General features: G+C 40.7%; 1 long non-coding RNA gene across 7 annotated transcripts in view; it reads left to right on the top strand.

The window, feature by feature from the left end:
- Positions 1–987: 987 nt before the first annotated feature.
- Positions 988–6773, top strand: part of LOC108449858 — a 61336-nt gene continuing 55550 nt past the window's right edge. For 6 of the 7 annotated variants that reach the window (XR_001866153.1, XR_001866152.1, XR_001866155.1 and 3 more), the window contains exon 1: positions 988–1435. This is a non-coding gene — a long non-coding RNA (uncharacterized LOC108449858). The remainder of the gene's footprint in view (positions 1436–6773) is intronic. The other variant, XR_001866156.1, reaches the window with a different exon arrangement.

Raw genomic sequence — 6773 nt, 5'->3', positions numbered from 1 at the left:
CTTCCCAAACAGGCTAAGGTTCTTGCTGGCCCAGGTTTGCTGTTGCAACAATTCTATTTACCACTCTGTCTTTGGGATGATAAATGGCAATGAAATTGTAATGGCTACTTTAAATTGTGCCATGTTGATTTGGTAAACACAATGTATGTAACTCTACCCAGGGCTGTACTTGATGTTATACAATCTAGAGATTCAGTCTAGGGATTCATCCATAATGGTTTGGCATCTTTGTTCTTATCCCTTTTTATTTAAGTAGGAGCTTTAGAAGACAATTCTTAAAATAAATATCTGTGGCTCTTTGTGTTATTGAAATAGAAGGGTTAGAGGATTTCTTCAGTTTACAAGAAGTTGCAGTATTCTTGGCTCCTCTGAGGGGTCTGACATATCTGTGGCTCTTTGTGTTATTGAAATAGAAGAGTTAGAGGATTTCTTCAGTTTACAAGAAGTTGTAGTATTCTTGGCTCCTCTGAGGGGTCTGAAGCTGGGGTCTGCTCTAGTTCTCTGTGGGGAAACACAAAAGGTGGAAAAGATTTCAGGTGTGAGAAATAAAAGCAGGTTTCAGAAAATAAGGAACAAAAGAAGTTAGGATTTAGCTCTGGCTGTGAAAAGATAGAAGAAGATACAGTTATACAGCAAGCAAGGACATTAAAAACAATGGTTAGAGTTTCTAGGTTTGGCCTAGATAGATCTTGAAGTTGCAAAAAAAATATGCTTAGCAAGATAGGTAAGTATAAGCTTAATAATGGAATATTGTGTATTGTTCTATAAAAGGCATAACAAGGGAGCATTGTGCATAGCAGAAGTACGTGCACTGATTGGGGACTGGTTAAGACAGCTGTTTGTAACTTTTAGAAGCAGGCTATTGGCTAAAAAGCTTTTAAGAATGCTCTGTAACCAGGAAGTCTTTGGATGCCCTTGACGGCATGAGCTCTGTACCATCTCTGTCTTAACTCTGTGAGACTGATAACGGAATAAAATAATAAAAGGCTCCTGGAGCGCCTGTCCAGGCTCCCCGTCCCATTTGTTGCCAAAAACACTGACATACTTCTAATGTGTTGCATTAGAAGTAGAGGTAGAACAGCCAGCCACTGGGTGAGAGGGAAATCTGCTGTCACTCCAGCAAACTCTGAGAGACTCTGGGTCCTCCTACAAGCTCTTACTGGGTCCCTGAAGTTGGTTTATACTTCTAAACAGAAATATCCAGCTATGTGGAAAGAAGTGAATGGGTCTTCACCCTTAACAGTCTGCACAGATAAGGACTGTTTGCTACCAGAGACCTTGTTTTTCCAAGTAATGAAGTAAAGCCAACAGGATTGGTGATAAGGGCTTCCTTTTCCTAGACGGGATTCTTCCCAGGAGAGCATGGTGCACAGTAGTCAAGAGCTCTAACACTGCTGCAGTAGAATAACCCTTCGTCTGGAGTACTTCCTGGCCTGTGAGTACTACAGAGATTTTTTCTGCAGCCTCTAGGAATGATTTTTAGATGGAGTCATTAGATGTGGTGCAAGTAATTTAATGGTAAAATTTTAGTAGTGTGTGTGCATGCTATTACTCTAGTTGAGAAAGGGATACAATCCTTATAATTGCACAGGGAGTTGAAATCCTCCTAAATGTGCCTTGCATATGTTTTTAAGAGAATTAAATTGCAGGACTGGATTTTCCCATGGAGAACACTGCTCAGAAAACAAATCGGGGTGTAATGTTACACATACTGTAGGCCTTGTGTATGCTGAGTTTGTGCCTCTCGTGACAAGCCTGTTCAGTTATGGGCAGTTTTCTGCATAAATCTCACTATGTGTGCCACCACAGCCACATGCTTCTGCGGTTTTAGTTGCTGGGTTTTGCTGATATAAATGCAAGCAGTATTTGTCCATGTAAAAAGAAAATGTGTGCATATCTAATCAAATTCCACCTTGTTTTATACTCCTGTTCAGCTCTAGTGATTCCTGCAAAGCTATGATTTAACATCAGCTTTGGCTTTGCTGAGTGGTTTTGCAGTAGGTTTCAGCAGAGTAAGAATCTTCCATTACTCACTGCAGAACTTCCGTCACTGGTAAAAGATTTTATATTCATGAAGGGAAAGGCTTCAGTTAGAAGCTGGTTGTGTTTCTGTTGGTTATTTTTGTTTTCCGTGATGTTCAGAGCAGCACAGTTCACAGAATTAACTGTCCCCCTTTAATGGAATGTGAGTGTGAAGCTGCTGAAAGCAGCTGAAGGGCCAGGATAGCTGGGAAATCTGCAGCCTATTGGCTGCACGAACAGTGCTGAGAAACATCTGCCCTGCCAGTCCCTCAGTTCTGCTGGTTTCGCTTCATTGTTTAGAGCAGAACGAATACTTGAGTCCGGGTTTTTTTCTTCCTCAGAGAGTGGCTGCAGTAACATTTTTCCTGGTGATTTGTACAGATAAGGTAGTGATTCCAAGTGTGTTTCATGATGCAAGAATTGCTTTTGGAGACTTTCAGATAATTAAGTGAAGAACACAAAATTGTCTTGTTATTTCATCAATCAGTGTAAAATGCTGCCTGTGATTAACATCTCCATTAAAAGTAATCTCTTGAACTGCTCAAAAAATGATTCAAGTGTGACATATTGGTATATTAAAAATAAAGTACTGAGCAGTGCAGTGTAGTGCCACAGTCAGTTTGCAGGTTTGATGGTTACAGTGTAGATCAGGCTGGGGATAGTGCTGAACACCAGAACTACTTTTTTCTCTAAAGAAGCAAGCATGTAAAAAATAGTATATTTTTCTGGTTATAACAGCCCCTATATTTGTAGACTTTGTGCAGTGGAAACTAAAGCTGTTTGTCTGACTGAAACACAATGATGAATAATGAAACACATACAGCTGAGAGTAGCATGACATTCTATAATAATTTATTAAATATTTCCAATAAGCCATATACAGATGCATAACATCCATTAGAGGGCAGGAGCTTCAGGGTTTTTATTCCCAGACTGGGCACTTACTTTCTTTTTGCTTGGAATAAATCTTTTGAATTTTCCATTGTGTTATTGCCTCTAGGGGTCACTTTCTTTCCTGACACTACTGTTGTAAAGGCCACTCAGTGTCAGTCTGTAGAGTTAATTAAGGAACAAAGCTACCACAGAAGACAGGAGTCAGGTACAAATAAGTGTTTATATGTTGTGTATTTGAAGCACATGCACCAAATAGGGCTCTTCAGACATTAAACTGTGCTGAAGTGTCATCAATCACACACCTTTGCATGTCCCCCAGAATGGCACTTGGAGGTCAGCCTGTATTGCTCCAGGAAAGCACTGACCTGACCAGGTTACAAATACAATCTGCTCAAAGTGAACCATGTGACAAGAAACATGGCCATGGTAGAAATGACAGAATAAAAAGAAAACTTTGTACTCAATTGCTCCAATTTCATCTTTGAGAAGAATCAGCTGTAGATTGTCTGCCGGTGTGCTCTCCTGCTCTTCTTCAAAGCAGCAGCTGCCCTGTGTTGATGTGCTCTGGTTGGAGGATGTGACTAGTCATTATTTCCTGGAGTTTGGGATGAGGAAACCCTTGGGGCCATTGCATCTTCCCATTAAGTACAAAGTACCATGCTCCTGACTGACTCCTCTGAAATCACCCATGTCCTAGGCTGGTTCTTCAACAGCTGAACAAGCTCTTCATGCCTATATAGGAGCATTCATAATGGACAAAATGCTGATAGTTTGGAAAATTTAGCACAGGATGACAAACTAAATGGTGGGTGTAGTTATTTTGAGCATCATGACAAGTTTGTCTCATCCGAAGGCCTAGTTCAGAGCCTCATGGCACCAACAATGCAATGTCATGAATGTACCTCCAACTTTGCTTGTTGGTTCATATAATGTGCTGAATCTTAGCTGAATGAGCTGTGTCATCCCTTGGATTTGTTAATCTAATGCAGCATGATATTTGTTTTACAAAGAAAATGCAGGTGAGGCTTTGTCGAACTGACTTTAATAATTGAATGTTGGAGGGAACATTTCTGGCTGGAGTGTCCCCCTGAGGTGTCAATGAGAGAAAACATAACATATTTCATACAAAAGGCTATAGTTACAAATAACCACGGAAATGGTATCATTTGAGCCTGCCAGGTGGTGCTAACAGGCTCCCCCCATCTTGCATTATCACAGCCCCTGTGTGGTGGGAGGAAAGCAGGGGGCCAGGCCACAGGACACCTGTGGGGTGTGAAGGAGCTCAGTTCTGTGAAGCAAATGAAGTGCTCCATGGCATTGCTGTTCCTTCTGCGTCCAGACTGTCGAATGGGCCATGCCCAGAGGATTAAGGCCATTTTTCCAGCAGCAGCAGAGAGAGGGGGTGTGATTACATCACTCAGGGATGTTCACTACTATCCAGGCTTGCAGGAATGGCTTATCCAAAACCCATGTATGGGAGCAAGTGCTAGAGGGGGAAAGAAACCAATTTGAATGTCCTGAGCATTATTAGATGAGTAAAAGGGACTCCATTTCTCATTTGCCTGGTCCTGCTAATAAAGTGTATTATCAGATAACCTGAGGATCTCCTAACCCATTCACTGGAAAAAAGTTCTCATTAAATCTGCAATCAATTACAGAAGTGCCAAGGATGTTGAAAATTAATTTCACTGGGGGTTGACCTTCAAATTTTCTTCTTCGCCTTGAAGGAGAATGGATCAGACAAGAGTAGAGTAATAACTCTATAGAAAAGAAACTATTACAAATTAATTAAGGTACAGCTCTCCTCAGGTATAGGATAGCTGACCAATTAAATGGGAAGAACACACACAGTCATGAAGCCATCAGGAGAGCTGAAGAATAGGAGGATACTTTAGAGGGTGGACACCAAAGGTGCATGGAGATGTCTTCAGGAAGGTATATAATTCAGGAGAAGATCCTAGATGGGATATGTTAGGGAACCACTCAGGTTTCAGGCAAGACAACAAGAGCAGGTACTGGTGAGGTAGGTTAATGTCACCAGTGGAGAGATGTGGTATGAAATGTCTACCAAGAGGAAGAGTTCCGCTGCTCACCCAAGCTCTTTTCTAAGCAGCAAATTTAGTGAAATTTAGTTATACTTGCTTGGTTTCCAGGTCAATTTTTGTGTTTGAGTATGGGAAAAAGAACAGTGTTGGTTCCAGGCTCTATTTGCTCCCCTGCTAGTCTTCCATGCACACATTTCCTCCTGCATTCAGTAAGTGAAGGCTTTGGGAGGCTTTCTCCTAATGTCCCATAGTCTTTGGGTTTCTCTATAATTTACGAGCTTCTCTTGTCTTAGGAGCTTGCACATCAGCCTTTGCAACATTAAGCCAATGACTCCAGCTCAGGTAGAAACATCCCACTGCATTGGTTCCAAACATTGTAAGAGGCTAACTCCAAAGTGCTTAAAAAGGGCAAATTTATAAATAGTTGGACCTGGGAAAGGTCTACAGGGACAGAAGGGAGAAAGGCATTTAAGGAAAGAGCTGTTAAAGTAAGATCTCAATTTCTCTGTTTAGAAGAAACCAAAATTTCAAGAGGGAATTGATTGTGAAATGTTTTGGATTAGATTTTGTTTCTGATTAATCTGTTCCTTGATATCTATGTCCAGAAAAAAAAAAATTCTGTTTAAATCTTTTGAGTGATATTAGAAAATAAACATTTCAATTTGATTTGAAGGAATTAAACAATGTGGTCACACTTGAAGACACTATATTAAAGTGCTGACAGATATCCAGGTCCACTTTCCTCCATAATGAAAGCCCTACTTGAATAAAACCTGAAAGGTTGTTGCCAGATCTCTTCTTTCAGCCTTCTTTCATTACATTTGAGGTTCAGGTTTTGTATAAACCTTGGCAGAAACTTGAGAACCACAGTGAAATCCAGACTGTATTTAACAAATAGAAATGAGCATGGCTGGGCACTTGTGGCCGAGTGCATTTTGGAGTTTTATGACTCTTTGCAATGGACACTTCAGTCATCAGTTGTGGTATTCTTTGAAAATTAGTTTGTCTCTCTTTTTGTCCCCGGAATTAGGATGTTTGCAATCTAAAATTCAAATATTTTTATTTCTGTTGCAATATTGTACCCAAAGCTTTCAACACAAATATTCTACTTCCTTCATATGTTTCTCACTCATAAGTGGGAACTTTTTGCTATATTTGCTTCAAAACACTGGTTTTGACGTAAAATCTTGGTTATTTTGTTATAGATGCTCATTCTAACAGCATGGTCAAGCTGATATGCTTTGTTCATGACCACACTTCATAAGGTCCCACAAAGAAATCTATGTCTTCTACTGTAGCTAGAATCTGTCACACTTTTTCTGCTGTATGGCTTTGTAGCAAGATCTTATCAGCCAAAGCTGTGTTCTTCTATGGCTATTATCTTCCATGAAATCCCTGACTGAGGTTTATTGATCCTTGACTCCTGTTCCAGCTCTGTCAGAAGCAGGGCCTCCATTTATTTGGAGTGCTCCCAGCACTTCCCAGGGGAAGAGGTGGGTCTGGGGAACTGTTCCTAAGCAGTTACAATGTTGTGTGTTAAATTAGCTGTGACATCCTAAGATGTGCAGTGAGTGAAAGGTATTTGCAATGCTTCTTTCTGCAAGTGTAGATTAGGTACCTCATACATGCTCTGTTCCTTGGGGAATGCAGATGACATGTCGTCTTTGGAAGGCAAGGTAATAATCACTGAAGTCAGGTAGAAAGCTTGTTTTATCTGCTGAACACCCTGAAGAAAGGCGTCTCAATGACTTTGTTGCTGCTAAATACCCCAAGGACAAGAACCACAGGCAGAGTGCTTTGGCAGTGTAGGGA

The sequence above is a fragment of the Corvus brachyrhynchos genome, unplaced genomic scaffold, assembly GCF_000691975.1.
Source record: "Corvus brachyrhynchos isolate BGI_N302 unplaced genomic scaffold, ASM69197v1 scaffold91, whole genome shotgun sequence".
In the NCBI taxonomy this organism is placed as follows: domain Eukaryota; kingdom Metazoa; phylum Chordata; class Aves; order Passeriformes; family Corvidae; genus Corvus; species Corvus brachyrhynchos.
Note: the sequence above shows the minus strand (reverse complement) of the source record. Positions and strands in the feature narration are given on the sequence as shown.